The sequence below is a fragment of the Electrophorus electricus genome, chromosome 13 (assembly GCF_041902795.1).
Source record: "Electrophorus electricus isolate QZ-2024a chromosome 13, ASM4190279v1, whole genome shotgun sequence".
Classification (NCBI taxonomy): Eukaryota; Metazoa; Chordata; class Actinopteri; order Gymnotiformes; family Gymnotidae; genus Electrophorus; species Electrophorus electricus.
In genome coordinates this window covers 21,340,838-21,357,380 of record NC_137509.1, presented here as the reverse complement: position 1 = coordinate 21,357,380, position 16,543 = coordinate 21,340,838, and the positions used below count along the sequence as shown (strand labels likewise).

The following is a 16,543-nucleotide window of genomic DNA, read 5'->3' as shown; positions in this document are numbered from 1 at the left end:
AACTTACAGCATCTGCTATTCCTAGGTGCTAGCAGATAGTTTGATTTAATCATTCACTGCACTTCAAATTTGAACATGATAGCTTGAACATAAATTAAAGGGATGCAATAAAATCTTACAGCACCTGCTATTCCCTGTTACTAAAAGATTTCTATTTAATCTGTACACTTCACATACAAGCATGTCAGTTGCAGATTAAATTAAAGTGATGCAACAAAAACTTACAGCATCTGCTATTCCCAGGTGCTAACAGATAGTTTTTTTTAATTAATCACTGCACTTCACATCCTAGCATGTCATCTTAAAAGTAAATTAAAGTGATGCAAGAGAAGCTTACAGCATCTCGTAGTCCACGCTGCTAACAGATAGTTTTTTGATGAATCACTGCACTTCACATTCAGGCATGTGAGTTAGAGAGTAATTGAAAGTGATGCAAAAAAAACTTACAGCATCTGCTATTCCCATGTGCTAACAGATAGTTTTTTTTATTAATCACTGCACTTCACATTTGAGCATGTCAGCTTGAAAATAAATTAAAGTGATGCATGAAAAGCTTACAGCACCTGGTATTCCTAGGTAGGGTCCCACCTCAGTACTATCCAGGCCCAAACTTACTTAGCTTCCAAGGTCAGATGAGATTGGGCGTTCTCAAGCTGGTGTGGCCGTAAGCCTTAAAAGCTTCCTCAAATTGCCTAATCATAGCAAATATGATCAAAGACCAATCTGACAATTTTTTTTATTAATCCCTGCACTTGACATTCTAGAATGTTATCTTGAAAGTAAATTAAATGATGCAATAAAATCTTACAACATCTGGTACACGGAGGCACTAACAGACAGTTTTTTTATTAATCACTGCACTTCACATTCAAGCATGTCAGTTGGAGAGTAAATTAAAGTGATGCAATAAAAACTTACAGCATCTGCTATTCCCAGGTGCTAGCAGATAGTTTGATTTAATTATTCACTGCACTTCAAATTTGAACATGATAGCTTGAACATAAATTAAAGGGATGCAATAAAATCTTACAGCACCTGCTATTCCCTGGTACTAAAAGATTTCTATTTAATCTGTACACTTCACAAACAAGCATGTCAGTTGCAGATTAAATTAAAGTGATGCAACAAAAACTTACAGCATCTGCTATTCCCAGGTGCTAACAGACAGTTTTTTTTTAATTAATCACTGCACTTCACATCCTAGCATGTCATCTTAAAAGTAAATTAAAGTGATGCAAGAGAAGCTTACAGCATCTCGTAGTCCAAGCTGCTAACAGATAGTTTTTTGATGAATCACTGCACTTCACATTCAGGCATGTGAGTTGGAGAGTAAATGAAAGTGATGCAAAAAAAACTTACAGCATCTGCTATTCCCATGTGCTAACAGATAGTTTTTTTTATTAATCACTGCACTTCACATTTGAGCATGTCAGCTTGAAAATAAATTAAAGTGATGCAAGAAAAGCTTACAGCACCTGGTATTCCTAGGTAGGGTCCCACCTCAGTACTATCCAGGCCCAAACTTACTTAGCTTCCAAGGTCAGATGAGATTGGGCGTTCTCAAGCTGGTGTGGCCGTAAGCCTTAAAGACTTCCTCAAATTGCCTAATCATAGCAAATATGATCAAAGACCAATCTGACAATTTTTTTTATTAATCCCTGCACTTGACATTCTAGAATGTTATCTTGAAAGTAAATTAAATGATGCAATAAAATCTTACAACATCTGGTATACGGAGGCACTAACAGACAGTTTTTTTATTAATCACTGCACTTCACATTCAAGCATGTCAGTTGGAGAGTAAATTAAAGTGATGCAATAAAAACTTACAGCATCTGCTATTCCCAGGTGCTAGCAGATAGTTTGATTTAATTATTCACTGCACTTCAAATTTGAACATGATAGCTTGAACATAAATTAAAGGGATGCAATAAAATCTTACAGCACCTGCTATTCCCTGGTACTAAAAGATTTCTATTTAATCTGTACACTTCACATACAAGCATGTCAGTTGCAGATTAAATTAAAGTGATGCAACAAAAACTTACAGCATCTGCTATTCCCAGGTGCTAACAGACAGTTTTTTTTAATTAATCACTGCACTTCACATCCTAGCATGTCATCTTAAAAGTAAATTAAAGTGATGCAAGAGAAGCTTACAGCATCTCGTAGTCCAAGGTGCTAACAGATAGTTTTTTGATGAATCACTGCACTTCACATTCAGGCATGTGAGTTGGAGAGTAAATGCAAGTGATGCAAAAAAAACTTACAGCATCTGCTATTCCCATGTGCTAACAGATAGTTTTTTTTCTTAATCACTGCACTTCACATTTGAGCATGTCAGCTTGAAAGTAAATTAAAGTGATGCAAGAAAAGCTTACAGCACCTGGTATTCCAAGGTAGGGTCCCACCTCAGTACTATCCAGGCCCAAAGTTGTTCAGCTTCCAAGGTCAGATGAGATTGGGGGTTCTCAAGCTGGTGTGGCCATAAGCCTTAAACACTTACTCAAATTGCCTAATCATAGCAAATATGATCAAAGACCAATCTGACAATTTTTTTTATTAATCCCTGCACTTGACATTGTAGAATGTTATCTTGAAAGTAAATTAAATGATGCAATAAAAGCTTACAACATCTGGTATACGGAGGCACTACCAGACAGTTTTTTTATTAATCACTGCACTTCACATTCAAGCATGTTAGTTGGAGAGTAAATTAAAGTGATGCAATAAAAACTTACAGCATCTGCTATTCCCAGGTGCTAGCAGATAGTTTGATTTAATTATTCACTGCACTTCAAATTTGAACATGATAGCTTGAACATAAATTAAAGGGATGCAATAAAATCTTACAGCACCTGCTATTCCCTGGTACTAAAAGATTTCTATTTAATCTGTACACTTCACATACAAGCATGTCAGTTGCAGATTAAATTAATGTGATGCAACAAAAATTTACAGCATTTGCTATTCCCAGGTGCTAACAGATAGTTTTTTTTATTAATCACTGCACTTCACATCCTAGCATGTCATCTTGAAAGTAAATTAAAGTGATGCAAGAAAAGCTTACAGCACCTGGTATTCCTAGATAGGGTCCCACCTCAGTACTATCCAGGCCCAAACTTGTTTCGCTTCCAAGGTCAGACGAGACTGGTCGTTCTCAAGCTGGTGTGGCCGTAAGCCTTAAACACTTACTCAAATTGCCTAATCATAGCAAATATGATCAAAGACCAATCTGACAATTTTTTTTATTAATCCCTGCACTTGACATTGTAGAATGTTATCTTGAAAGTAAATTAAATGATGCAATAAAAGGTTACAACATCTGGTATACGGAGGCACTAACAGACAGTTTTTTTATTAATCACTGCACTTCACATTCAAGCATGTCAGTTGGAGAGTAAATTAAAGTGATGCAATAAAAACTTACAGCATCTGCTATTCCCAGGTGCTAGCAGATAGTTTGATTTAATTATTCACTGCACTTCAAATTTGAACATGATAGCTTGAACATAAATTAAAGGGATGCAATAAAATCTTACAGCACCTGCTATTCCCTGGTACTAAAAGATTTCTATTTAATCTGTACACTTCACAAACAAGCATGTCAGTTGCAGATTAAATTAAAGTGATGCAACAAAAACTTACAGCATCTGCTATTCCCAGGTGCTAACAGACAGTTTTTTTAATTAATCACTGCACTTCACATCCTAGCATGTCATCTTAAAAGTAAATTAAAGTGATGCAAGAGAAGCTTACAGCATCTCGTAGTCCAAGCTGCTAACAGATAGTTTTTTGATGAATCACTGCACTTCACATTCAGGCATGTGAGTTGGAGAGTAAATGCAAGTGATGCAAAAAAAACTTACAGCATCTGCTATTCCCATGTGCTAACAGATAGTTTTTTTTCTTAATCACTGCACTTCACATTTGAGCATGTCAGCTTGAAAGTAAATTAAAGTGATGCAAGAAAAGCTTACAGCACCTGGTATTCCTAGGTAGGGTCCCACCTCAGTACTATCCAGGCCCAAAGTTGTTCAGCTTCCAAGGTCAGATGAGATTGGGGGTTCTCAAGCTGGTGTGGCCATAAGCCTTAAACACTTACTCAAATTGCCTAATCATAGCAAATATGATCAAAGACCAATCTGACAATTTTTTTTATTAATCCCTGCACTTGACATTGTAGAATGTTATCTTGAAAGTAAATTAAATGATGCAATAAAAGCTTACAACATCTGGTATACGGAGGCAGTACCAGACAGTTTTTTTATTAATCACTGCACTTCACATTCAAGCATGTCAGTTGGAGAGTAAATTAAAGTGATGCAATAAAAACTTACAGCATCTGCTATTCCCAGGTGCTAGCAGATAGTTTGATTTAATTATTCACTGCACTTCAAATTTGAACATGATAGCTTGAACATAAATTAAAGGGATGCAATAAAATCTTACAGCACCTGCTATTCCCTGGTACTAAAAGATTTCTATTTAATCTGTACACTTCACATACAAGCATGTCAGTTGCAGATTAAATTAAAGTGATGCAACAAAAATTTACAGCATTTGCTATTCCCAGGTGCTAACAGATAGTTTTTTTTATTAATCACTGCACTTCACATCCTAGCATGTCATCTTGAAAGTAAATTAAAGTGATGCAAGAAAAGCTTACAGCACCTGGTATTCCTAGATAGGGTCCCACCTCAGTACTATCCAGGCCCAAACTTGTTTCGCTTCCAAGGTCAGACGAGACTGGTCGTTCTCAAGCTGGTGTGGCCGTAAGCCTTAAACACTTACTCAAATTGCCTAATCATAGCAAATATGATCAAAGACCAATCTGACAATTTTTTTTATTAATCCCTGCACTTGACATTGTAGAATGTTATCTTGAAAGTAAATTAAATGATGCAATAAAAGGTTACAACATCTGGTATACGGAGGCACTAACAGACAGTTTTTTTATTAATCACTGCACTTCACATTCAAGCATGTCAGTTGGAGAGTAAATTAAAGTGATGCAATAAAAACTTACAGCATCTGCTATTCCCAGGTGCTAGCAGATAGTTTGATTTAATTATTCACTGCACTTCAAATTTGAACATGATAGCTTGAACATAAATTAAAGGGATGCAATAAAATCTTACAGCACCTGCTATTCCCTGGTACTAAAAGATTTCTATTTAATCTGTACACTTCACAAACAAGCATGTCAGTTGCAGATTAAATTAAAGTGATGCAACAAAAACTTACAGCATCTGCTATTCCCAGGTGCTAACAGACAGTTTTTTTAATTAATCACTGCACTTCACATCCTAGCATGTCATCTTAAAAGTAAATTAAAGTGATGCAAGAGAAGCTTACAGCATCTCGTAGTCCAAGCTGCTAACAGATAGTTTTTTGATGAATCACTGCACTTCACATTCAGGCATGTGAGTTGGAGAGTAAATGAAAGTGATGCAAAAAAAACTTACAGCATCTGCTATTCCCATGTGCTAACAGATAGTTTTTTTTCTTAATCACTGCACTTCACATTTGAGCATGTCAGCTTGAAAGTAAATTAAAGTGATGCAAGAAAAGCTTACAGCACCTGGTATTCCTAGGTAGGGTCCCACCTCAGTACTATCCAGGCCCAAAGTTGTTCAGCTTCCAAGGTCAGATGAGATTGGGGGTTCTCAAGCTGGTGTGGCCATAAGCCTTAAACACTTACTCAAATTGCCTAATCATAGCAAATATGATCAAAGACCAATCTGACAATTTTTTTTATTAATCCCTGCACTTGACATTGTAGAATGTTATCTTGAAAGTAAATTAAATGATGCAATAAAAGCTTACAACATCTGGTATACGGAGGCACTACCAGACAGTTTTTTTATTAATCACTGCACTTCACATTCAAGCATGTCAGTTGGAGAGTAAATTAAAGTGATGCAATAAAAACTTACAGCATCTGCTATTCCCAGGTGCTAGCAGATAGTTTGATTTAATTATTCACTGCACTTCAAATTTGAACATGATAGCTTGAACATAAATTAAAGGGATGCAATAAAATCTTACAGCACCTGCTATTCCCTGGTACTAAAAGATTTCTATTTAATCTGTACACTTCACATACAAGCATGTCAGTTGCAGATTAAATTAAAGTGATGCAACAAAAATTTACAGCATTTGCTATTCCCAGGTGCTAACAGATAGTTTTTTTTATTAATCACTGCACTTCACATCCTAGCATGTCATCTTGAAAGTAAATTAAAGTGATGCAAGAAAAGCTTACAGCACCTGGTATTCCTAGATAGGGTCCCACCTCAGTACTATCCAGGCCCAAACTTGTTTCGCTTCCAAGGTCAGACGAGACTGGTCGTTCTCAAGCTGGTGTGGCCGTAAGCCTTAAACACTTACTCAAATTGCCTAATCATAGCAAATATGATCAAAGACCAATCTGACAATTTTTTTTATTAATCCCTGCACTTGACATTGTAGAATGTTATCTTGAAAGTAAATTAAATGATGCAATAAAAGGTTACAACATCTGGTATACGGAGGCACTAACAGACAGTTTTTTTATTAATCACTGCACTTCACATTCAAGCATGTCAGTTGGAGAGTAAATTAAAGTGATGCAATAAAAACTTACAGCATCTGCTATTCCCAGGTGCTAGCAGATAGTTTGATTTAATTATTCACTGCACTTCAAATTTGAACATGATAGCTTGAACATAAATTAAAGGGATGCAATAAAATCTTACAGCACCTGCTATTCCCTGGTACTAAAAGATTTCTATTTAATCTGTACACTTCACAAACAAGCATGTCAGTTGCAGATTAAATTAAAGTGATGCAACAAAAACTTACAGCATCTGCTATTCCCAGGTGCTAACAGACAGTTTTTTTAATTAATCACTGCACTTCACATCCTAGCATGTCATCTTAAAAGTAAATTAAAGTGATGCAAGAGAAGCTTACAGCATCTCGTAGTCCAAGCTGCTAACAGATAGTTTTTTGATGAATCACTGCACTTCACATTCAGGCATGTGAGTTGGAGAGTAAATGCAAGTGATGCAAAAAAAACTTACAGCATCTGCTATTCCCATGTGCTAACAGATAGTTTTTTTTCTTAATCACTGCACTTCACATTTGAGCATGTCAGCTTGAAAGTAAATTAAAGTGATGCAAGAAAAGCTTACAGCACCTGGTATTCCTAGGTAGGGTCCCACCTCAGTACTATCCAGGCCCAAAGTTGTTCAGCTTCCAAGGTCAGATGAGATTGGGGGTTCTCAAGCTGGTGTGGCCATAAGCCTTAAACACTTACTCAAATTGCCTAATCATAGCAAATATGATCAAAGACCAATCTGACAATTTTTTTTATTAATCCCTGCACTTGACATTGTAGAATGTTATCTTGAAAGTAAATTAAATGATGCAATAAAAGCTTACAACATCTGGTATACGGAGGCACTACCAGACAGTTTTTTTATTAATCACTGCACTTCACATTCAAGCATGTCAGTTGGAGAGTAAATTAAAGTGATGCAATAAAAACTTACAGCATCTGCTATTCCCAGGTGCTAGCAGATAGTTTGATTTAATTATTCACTGCACTTCAAATTTGAACATGATAGCTTGAACATAAATTAAAGGGATGCAATAAAATCTTACAGCACCTGCTATTCCCTGGTACTAAAAGATTTCTATTTAATCTGTACACTTCACATACAAGCATGTCAGTTGCAGATTAAATTAAAGTGATGCAACAAAAATTTACAGCATTTGCTATTCCCAGGTGCTAACAGATAGTTTTTTTTATTAATCACTGCACTTCACATCCTAGCATGTCATCTTGAAAGTAAATTAAAGTGATGCAAGAAAAGCTTACAGCACCTGGTATTCCTAGATAGGGTCTCACCTCAGTACTATCCAGGCCCAAACTTGTTTCGCTTCCAAGGTCAGACGAGACTGGTCGTTCTCAAGCTGGTGTGGCCGTAAGCCTTAAACACTTACTCAAATTGCCTAATCATAGCAAATATGATCAAAGACCAATCTGACAATTTTTTTTATTAATCCCTGCACTTGACATTGTAGAATGTTATCTTGAAAGTAAATTAAATGATGCAATAAAAGCTTACAACATCTGGTATACGGAGGCACTAACAGACAGTTTTTTTATTAATCACTGCACTTCACATTCAAGCATGTCAGTTGGAGAGTAAATTAAAGTGATGCAATAAAATCTTACAGCACCTCCTATTCCCTGTTACTAAAAGATTTCTATTTAATCTGTACACTTCACATACAAGCATGTCAGTTGCAGATTAAATTAAAGTGATGCAACAAAAATTTACAGCATCTGCTATTCCCAGGTGCTAACAGATAGTTTTTTTTAATTAATCACTGCACTTCACATCCTAGCATGTCATCTTAAAAGTAAATTAAAGTGATGCAAGAGAAGCTTACAGCATCTCGTAGTCCAAGCTGCTAACAGATAGTTTTTTGATGAATCACTGCACTTCACATTCAGGCATGTGAGTTGGAGAGTAAATGAAAGTGATGCAAAAAAAACTTACAGCATCTGCTATTCCCATGTGCTAACAGATAGTTTTTTTTATTAATCACTGCACTTCACATTTGAGCATGTCAGCTTGAAAATAAATTAAAGTGATGCAAGAAAAGCTTACAGCACCTGGTATTCCTAGGTAGGGTCCCACCTCAGTACTATCCAGGACCAAACTTACTTAGCTTCCAAGGTCAGATGAGATTGGGCGTTCTCAAGCTGGTGTGGCCGTAAGCCTTAAAGACTTCCTCAAATTGCCTAATCATAGCAAATATGATCAAAGACCAATCTGACAATTTTTTTTATTAATCCCTGCACTTGACATTTTAGAATGTTATCTTGAAAGTAAATTAAATGATGCAATAAAAGCTTACAACATCTGGTATACGGAGGCACTACCAGACAGTTTTTTTATTAATCACTGCACTTCACATTCAACCATGTCAGTTGGAGAGTAAATTAAAGTGATGCAATAAAAACTTACAGCATCTGCTATTCCCAGGTGCTAGCAGATAGTTTGATTTAATTATTCACTGCACTTCAAATTTGAACATGATAGCTTGAACATAAATTAAAGGGATGCAATAAAATCTTACAGCACCTGCTATTCCCTGGTACTAAAAGATTTCTATTTAATCTGTACACTTCACATACAAGCGTGTCAGTTGCAGATTAAATTAAAGTGATGCAACAAAAACTTACAGCATCTGCTATTCCCATGGTGCTAACAGATAGTTTTTCTTAATTAATCACTGCACTTCACATCCTAGCATGTCATCTTAAAAGTAAATTAAAGTGATGCAAGAGAAGCTTACAGCATCTCGTAGTCCAAGCTGCTAACAGATAGTTTTTTGATGAATCACTGCACTTCACATTCAGGCATGTGAGTTGGAGAGTAAATGAAAGTGATGCAAAAAAAACTTACAGCATCTGCTATTCCCATGTGCTAACAGAGAGTTTTTTTTATTAATCACTGCACTTCACATTTGAGCATGTCATCTTGAAAGTAAATTAAAGTGATGCAAGAAAAGGTTACAGCACCTGGTATTCCTAGGTAGGGTCCCACCTCAGTACTATCCAGGCCCAAACTTACTTAGCTTCCAAGGTCAGATGAGATTGGGCGTTCTCAAGCTGGTGTGGCCGTAAGCCTTAAAGACTTCCTCAAATTGCCTAATTATAGCAAATATGATCAAAGACCAATCTAACAATTTTTTTTATTAATCCCTGCACTTGACATTCTAGAATGTTATCTTGAAAGTAAATTAAATGATGCAATAAAATCTTACAACATCTGATATACGGAGGCACTAACAGACAGTTTTTTTATTAATCACTGCACTTCACATTCAAGCATGTCAGTTGGAGAGTAAATTAAAGTGATGCAATAAAAACTTACAGCATCTGCTATTCCCAGGTGCTAGCAGATAGTTTGATTTAATTATTCACTGCACTTCAAATTTGAACATGATAGCTTGAACATAAATTAAAGGGATGCAATAAAATCTTACAGCACCTGCTATTCCCTGGTACTAAAAGATTTCTATTTAATCTGTACACTTCACATACAAGCATGTCAGTTGCAGATTAAATTAAAGTGATGCAACAAAAACTTACAGCATCTGCTATTCCCAGATGCTAACAGACAGTTTTTTTTAATTAATCACTGCACTTCACATCCTAGCATGTCATCTTAAAAGTAAATTAAAGTGATGCAAGAGAAGCTTACAGCATCTCGTAGTCCAAGCTGCTAACAGATAGTTTTTTGATGAATCACCGCACTTCACATTCAGGCATGTGAGTTGGAGAGTAAATGAAAGTGATGCAAAAAAAACTTACAGCATCTGCTATTCCCATGTGCTAACAGATAGTTTTTTTTCTTAATCACTGCACTTCACATTTGAGCATGTCAGCTTGAAAGTAAATTAAAGTGATGCAAGAAAAGCTTACAGCACCTGGTATTCCTAGGTAGGGTCCCACCTCAGTACTATCCAGGCCCAAAGTTGTTCAGCTTCCAAGGTCAGATGAGATTGGACGTTCTCAAGCTGGTGTGGCCGTAAGCCTTAAACACTTACTCTAATTGCCTAATCATAGCAAATATGATCAAAGACCAATCTGACAATTTTTTTTATTAATCCCTGCACTTGACATTCTAGAATGTTATCTTGAAAGTAAATTAAATGATGCAATAAAAGCTTACAACATCTGGTATACGGAGGCACTAACAGACAATTTTTTTTTAATCACTGCACTTCACATTCAAGTATGTCAGTTGGAGAGTAAATTAAAGTGATGCAATAAAAACTTACAGCATCTGCTATTCCCAGGTGCTATCAGATAGTTTGATTTAATTATTCACTGCACTTCAAATTTGAACATGATAGCTTGAACATAAATTAAAGGGATGCAATAAAATCTTACAGCACCTGCTATTCCCTGGTACTAAAAGATTTCTATTTAATCTGTATACTTCACATACAAGCATGTCAGTTGCAGATTAAATTAAAGTGATGCAACAAAAACTTACAGCATCTGCTATTCCCAGGTGCTAGCAGATAGTTTGATTTAATTATTCACTGCACTTCAAATTTGAACATGATAGCTTGAACATAAATTAAAGGGATGTAATAAAATCTTACAGCACCTGCTATTCCCTGGTACTAAAATATTTCTATGTAATCTGTACACTTCACATACAAGCATGTCAGTTGCAGATTAAATTAATGTGATGCAACAAAAACTTACAGCATCTGCTATTCCCAGGTGCTAACAGATAGTTTTTTTTAATTAATCACTGCACTTCACATCCTAGCATGTCATCTTAAAAGTAAATTAAAGTGATGCAAGAGAAGCTTACAGCATCTCGTAGTCCAAGCTGCTAACAGATAGTTTTTTGATGAATCACTGCACTTCACATTCAGGCATGTGAGTTGGAGAGTAAATGAAAGTGATGCAAAAAAAACTTACAGCATCTGCTATTCCCATGTGCTAACAGATAGTTTTTTTTATTAATCACTGCACTTCACATTTGAGCATGTCAGCTTGAAAGTAAATTAAAGTGATGCAAGAAAAGCTTACAGCACCTGGTATTCCTAGGTAGGGTCCCACCTCAGTACTATCCAGGCCCAAAGTTGTTCAGCTTCCAAGGTCAGATGAGATTGGACGTTCTCAAGCTGGTGTGGCCGTAAGCCTTAAACACTTACTCTAAATGCCTAATCATAGCAAATATGATCAAACACCAATCTGACAATTTTTTTTATTAATCCCTGCACTTGACATTCTAGAATGTTATCTTGAAAGTAAATTAAATGATGCAATAAAAGCTTACACCATCTGGTATACGGAGGCACTAACAGACAGTTTTTTTTTAATCACTGCACTTCACATTCAAGCATGTCAGTTGGAGAGTAAATTAAAGTGATGCAATAAAAACTTACTGCATCTGCTATTCCCAGGTGCTAGCAGATAGTTTTTTTTAATTAATCACTGCACTTCACATCCTAGCATGTCATCTTAAAAGTAAATTAAAGTGATGCAAGAGAAGCTTACAGCATCTCGTAGTCCAAGCTGCTAACAGATAGTTTTTTGATGAATCACTGCACTTCACATTCAGGCATGTGAGTTGGAGAGTAAATGAAAGTGATGCAAAAAAAACTTACAGCATCTGCTATTCCCATGTGCTAACAGAGAGTTTTTTTTATTAATCACTGCACTTCACATTTGAGCATGTCAGCTTGAAAGTAAATTAGAGTGATGCAAGAAAAGCTTACAGCACCTGGTATTCCTAGGTAGGGTCCCACCTCAGTACTATCCAGGCCCAAAGTTGTTCAGCTTCCAAGGTCAGATGAGATTGGACGTTCTCAAGCTGGTGTGGCCGTAAGCCTTAAACACTTACTCAAATTGCCTAATCATAGCAAATATGATCAAAGACCAATCTGACAATTTTTTTTATTAATCCCTGCACTTGACATTCTAGAAAGTTATCTTGAAAGTAAATTAAATGATGCAATAAAAGCTTACAACATCTGGTATACGGAGCCACTAACAGACAGTTTTTTTATTAATCACTGCACTTCACATTCAAGCATGTCAGTTGGAGAGTAAATTAAAGTGATGCAATAAAAACTTACAGCGTCTGCTATTCCCAGGTGCTAGCAGATAGTTTGATTTAATTATTCACTGCACTTCAAATTTGAACATGAAGCTTGAACATAAATTAAAGGGATGCAATAAAATCTTACATCACCTGCTATTCCCTGGTACTAAAAGATTTCTATTTAATCTGTACACTTCACATACAAGCATGTCAGATGCAGATTAAATTAAAGTGATGCAACAAAAACTTACAGCATCTGCTATTCCCAGGTGCTAACAGACAGTTTTTTTTAATTAATCACTGCACTTCACATCCTAGCATGTCATCTTAAAAGTAAATTAAAGTGATGCAAGAGAACCTTACAGCATCTCGTATTCCAAGCTGCTAACAGATAGTTTTTGATGAATCACTGCACTTCACATTCAGGCATGTGAGTTGGAGAGTAAATGAAAGTGATGCAAAAAAAACTTACAGCATCTGCTATTCCCATGTGCTAACAGATAGTTTTTTTTCTTAATCACTGCACTTCACATTTGAGCATGTCAGCTTGAAAGTAAATTAAAGTGATGCAAGAAAAGCTTACAGCACCTGGTATTCCTAGGTAGGGTCCCACCTCAGTACTATCCAGGCCCAAAGTTGTTCAGCTTCCAAGGTCAGATGAGATTGGGGGTTCTCAAGCTGGTGTGGCCATAAGCCTTAAACACTTACTCAAATTGCCTAATCATAGCAAATATGATCAAAGACCAATCTGACAATTTTTTTTTATTAATCCCTGCACTTGACATTGTAGAATGTTATCTTGAAAGTAAATTAAATGATGCAATAAAAGCTTACAACATCTGGTATACGGAGGCACTAACAGACAGTTTTTTTATTAATCACTGCACTTCACATTCAAGCATGTCAGTTGGAGAGTAAATTAAAGTGATGCAATAAAAACTTACAGCATCTGCTATTCCCAGGTGCTAGCAGATAGTTTTTTTTAATTAATCACTGCACTTCACATCCTATCATGTCATCTTAAAAGTAAATTAAAGTGATGCAAGAGAAGCTTACAGCATCTCGTAGTCCAAGCTGCTAACAGATAGTTTTTGATGAATCACTGCACTTCACATTCAGGCATGTGAGTTGGAGAGTAAATGAAAGTGATGCAAAAAAAACTTACAGCATCTGCTATTCCCATGTGCTAACAGATAGTTTTTTTTCTTAATCACTGCACTTCACATTTGAGCATGTCAGCTTGAAAGTAAATTAAAGTGATGCAAGAAAAGCTTACAGCACCTGGTATTCCTAGGTAGGGTCCCACCTCAGTACTATCCAGGCCCAAAGTTGTTCAGCTTCCAAGGTCAGATGAGATTGGGGGTTCTCAAGCTGGTGTGGCCATAAGCCTTAAACACTTACTCAAATTGCCTAATTATAGCAAATATGATCAAAGACCAATCTGACAATTTTTTTTATTAATCCCTGCACTTGACATTGTAGAATGTTATCTTGAAAGTAAATTAAATGATGCAATAAAAGCTTACAACATCTGGTATACGGAGGCACTAACAGACAGTTTTTTTTTAATCACTGCACTTCACATTCAAGCATGTCAGTTGGAGAGTAAATTAAAGTGATGCAATAAAAACTTACAGCATCTGCTATTCCCAGGTGCTAGCAGATAGTTTGATTTAATTATTCACTGCACTTCAAATTTGAACATGATAGCTTGAACATAAATTAAAGGGATGCAATAAAATCTTACAGCACCTGCTATTCCCTGGTACTAAAAGATTTGTATATAATCTGTACACTTCACATACAAGCATGTCAGTTGCAGATTAAATTAAAGTGATGCAACAAAAACTTACAGCATCTGCTATTCCCAGGTGCTAGCAGATAGTTTGATTTAATTATTCACTGCACTTCAAATTTGAACATGATAGCTTGAACATAAATTAAAGGGATGTAATAAAATCTTACAGCACCTGCTATTCCCTGGTACTAAAAGATTTCTATGTAATCTGTACACTTCACATACAAGCATGTCAGTTGCAGATTAAATTAAAGTGATGCAACAAAAACTTACAGCATCTGCTATTCCCAGGTGCTAACAGACAGTTTTTTTTTAATTAATCACTGCACTTCACATCCTAGCATGTCATCTTAAAAGTAAATTAAAGTGATGCAAGAGAAGCTTACAGCATCTCGTAGTCCAAGCTGCTAACAGATAGTTTTTGATGAATCACTGCACTTCACATTCAGGCATGTGAGTTGGAGAGTAAATGAAAGTTATGCAAAAAAAACTTACAGCATCTGCTATTCCCATGTGCTAACAGATAGTTTTTTTTCTTAATCACTGCACTTCACATTTGAGCATGTCAGCTTGAAAGTAAATTAAAGTGATGCAAGAAAAGCTTACAGCACCTGGTATTCCTAGGTAGGGTCCCACCTCAGTACTATCCAGGCCCAAAGTTGTTCAGCTTCCAAGGTCAGATGAGATTGGGGGTTCTCAAGCTGGTGTGGCCATAAGCCTTAAACACTTACTCAAATTGCCTAATCATAGCAAATATGATCAAAGACCAATCTGACAATTTTTTTTATTAATCCCTGCACTTGACATTGTAGAATGTTATCTTGAAAGTAAATTAAATGATGCAATAAAAGCTTACAACATCTGGTATACGGAGGCACTAACAGACAGTTTTTTTATTAATCACTGCACTTCACATTCAAGCATGTCAGTTGGAGAGTAAATTAAAGTGATGCAATAAAAACTTACAGCATCTGCTATTCCTAGGTGCTAGCAGATAGTTTGATTTAATCATTCACTGCACTTCAAATTTGAACATGATAGCTTGAACATAAATTAAAGGGATGCAATAAAATCTTACAGCACCTGCTATTCCCTGTTACTAAAAGATTTCTATTTAATCTGTACACTTCACATACAAGCATGTCAGTTGCAGATTAAATTAAAGTGATGCAACAAAAACTTACAGCATCTGCTATTCCCAGGTGCTAACAGATAGTTTTTTTTAATTAATCACTGCACTTCACATCCTAGCATGTCATCTTAAAAGTAAATTAAAGTGATGCAAGAGAAGCTTACAGCATCTCGTAGTCCAAGCTGCTAACAGATAGTTTTTTGATGAATCACTGCACTTCACATTCAGGCATGTGAGTTGGAGAGTAAATGAAAGTGATGCAAAAAAAACTTACAGCATCTGCTATTCCCATGTGCTAACAGATAGTTTTTTTTATTAATCACTGCACTTCACATTTGAGCATGTCAGCTTGAAAATAAATTAAAGTGATGCAAGAAAAGCTTACAGCACCTGGTATTCCTAGGTAGGGTCCCACCTCAGTACTATCCAGGCCCAAACTTACTTAGCTTCTAAGGTCAGATGAGATTGGGCGTTCTCAAGCTGGTGTGGCCGTAAGCCTTAAAGACTTCCTCAAATTGCCTAATCATAGCAAATATGATCAAAGACCAATCTAACAATTTTTTTTATTAATCCCTGCACTTGACATTCTAGAATGTTATCTTGAAAGTAAATTAAATGATGCAATAAAATCTTACAACATCTGGTATACGGAGGCACTAACAGACAGTTTTTTTATTAATCACTGCACTTCACATTCAAGCAGGGCAGTTGGAGAGTAAATTAAAGTGATGCAATAAAAACTTACAGCATCTGCTATTCCCAGGTGCTAGCAGATAGTTTGATTTAATTATTCACTGCACTTCAAATTTGAACATGATAGCTTGAACATAAATTAAAGGGATGCAATAAAATCTTACAGCACCTGCTATTCCCTGGTACTAAAAGATTTCTATTTAATCTGTACACTTCACATACAAGCATGTCAGTTGCAGATTAAATTAAAGTGATGCAACAAAAGCTTACAGCATCTGCTATTCC

The 16,543-nt window shown here is 36.0% G+C and overlaps 19 pseudogenes; all 19 read right to left on the bottom strand.

Annotated features, from left to right (window-relative positions):
* Positions 1–551: 551 nt before the first annotated feature.
* LOC145647709 (5S ribosomal RNA) lies at positions 552–670 on the bottom strand (annotated as a pseudogene).
* A 793-nt stretch (positions 671–1,463) lies between these two features.
* LOC145647708 (5S ribosomal RNA) lies at positions 1,464–1,582 on the bottom strand (annotated as a pseudogene).
* Positions 1,583–2,374: 792 nt separating this feature from the next.
* On the bottom strand, positions 2,375–2,493 carry LOC145644361 (5S ribosomal RNA; annotated as a pseudogene).
* Positions 2,494–3,063: 570 nt separating this feature from the next.
* On the bottom strand, positions 3,064–3,182 carry LOC145644026 (5S ribosomal RNA; annotated as a pseudogene).
* A 791-nt stretch (positions 3,183–3,973) lies between these two features.
* LOC145644227 (5S ribosomal RNA) lies at positions 3,974–4,092 on the bottom strand (annotated as a pseudogene).
* Positions 4,093–4,662: 570 nt separating this feature from the next.
* LOC145644025 (5S ribosomal RNA) lies at positions 4,663–4,781 on the bottom strand (annotated as a pseudogene).
* Positions 4,782–5,572: 791 nt separating this feature from the next.
* On the bottom strand, positions 5,573–5,691 carry LOC145644225 (5S ribosomal RNA; annotated as a pseudogene).
* A 570-nt stretch (positions 5,692–6,261) lies between these two features.
* On the bottom strand, positions 6,262–6,380 carry LOC145644023 (5S ribosomal RNA; annotated as a pseudogene).
* A 791-nt stretch (positions 6,381–7,171) lies between these two features.
* On the bottom strand, positions 7,172–7,290 carry LOC145644224 (5S ribosomal RNA; annotated as a pseudogene).
* Positions 7,291–7,860: 570 nt separating this feature from the next.
* On the bottom strand, positions 7,861–7,979 carry LOC145645150 (5S ribosomal RNA; annotated as a pseudogene).
* Positions 7,980–8,659: 680 nt separating this feature from the next.
* LOC145649656 (5S ribosomal RNA) lies at positions 8,660–8,778 on the bottom strand (annotated as a pseudogene).
* A 793-nt stretch (positions 8,779–9,571) lies between these two features.
* On the bottom strand, positions 9,572–9,690 carry LOC145649723 (5S ribosomal RNA; annotated as a pseudogene).
* A 792-nt stretch (positions 9,691–10,482) lies between these two features.
* LOC145644377 (5S ribosomal RNA) lies at positions 10,483–10,601 on the bottom strand (annotated as a pseudogene).
* A 1,009-nt stretch (positions 10,602–11,610) lies between these two features.
* Positions 11,611–11,729, bottom strand: LOC145644376 (5S ribosomal RNA; annotated as a pseudogene).
* A 573-nt stretch (positions 11,730–12,302) lies between these two features.
* Positions 12,303–12,421, bottom strand: LOC145644375 (5S ribosomal RNA; annotated as a pseudogene).
* Positions 12,422–13,211: 790 nt separating this feature from the next.
* LOC145644223 (5S ribosomal RNA) lies at positions 13,212–13,330 on the bottom strand (annotated as a pseudogene).
* Positions 13,331–13,904: 574 nt separating this feature from the next.
* LOC145644222 (5S ribosomal RNA) lies at positions 13,905–14,023 on the bottom strand (annotated as a pseudogene).
* A 1,009-nt stretch (positions 14,024–15,032) lies between these two features.
* Positions 15,033–15,151, bottom strand: LOC145644221 (5S ribosomal RNA; annotated as a pseudogene).
* A 792-nt stretch (positions 15,152–15,943) lies between these two features.
* On the bottom strand, positions 15,944–16,062 carry LOC145649776 (5S ribosomal RNA; annotated as a pseudogene).
* Positions 16,063–16,543: the final 481 nt, after the last annotated feature.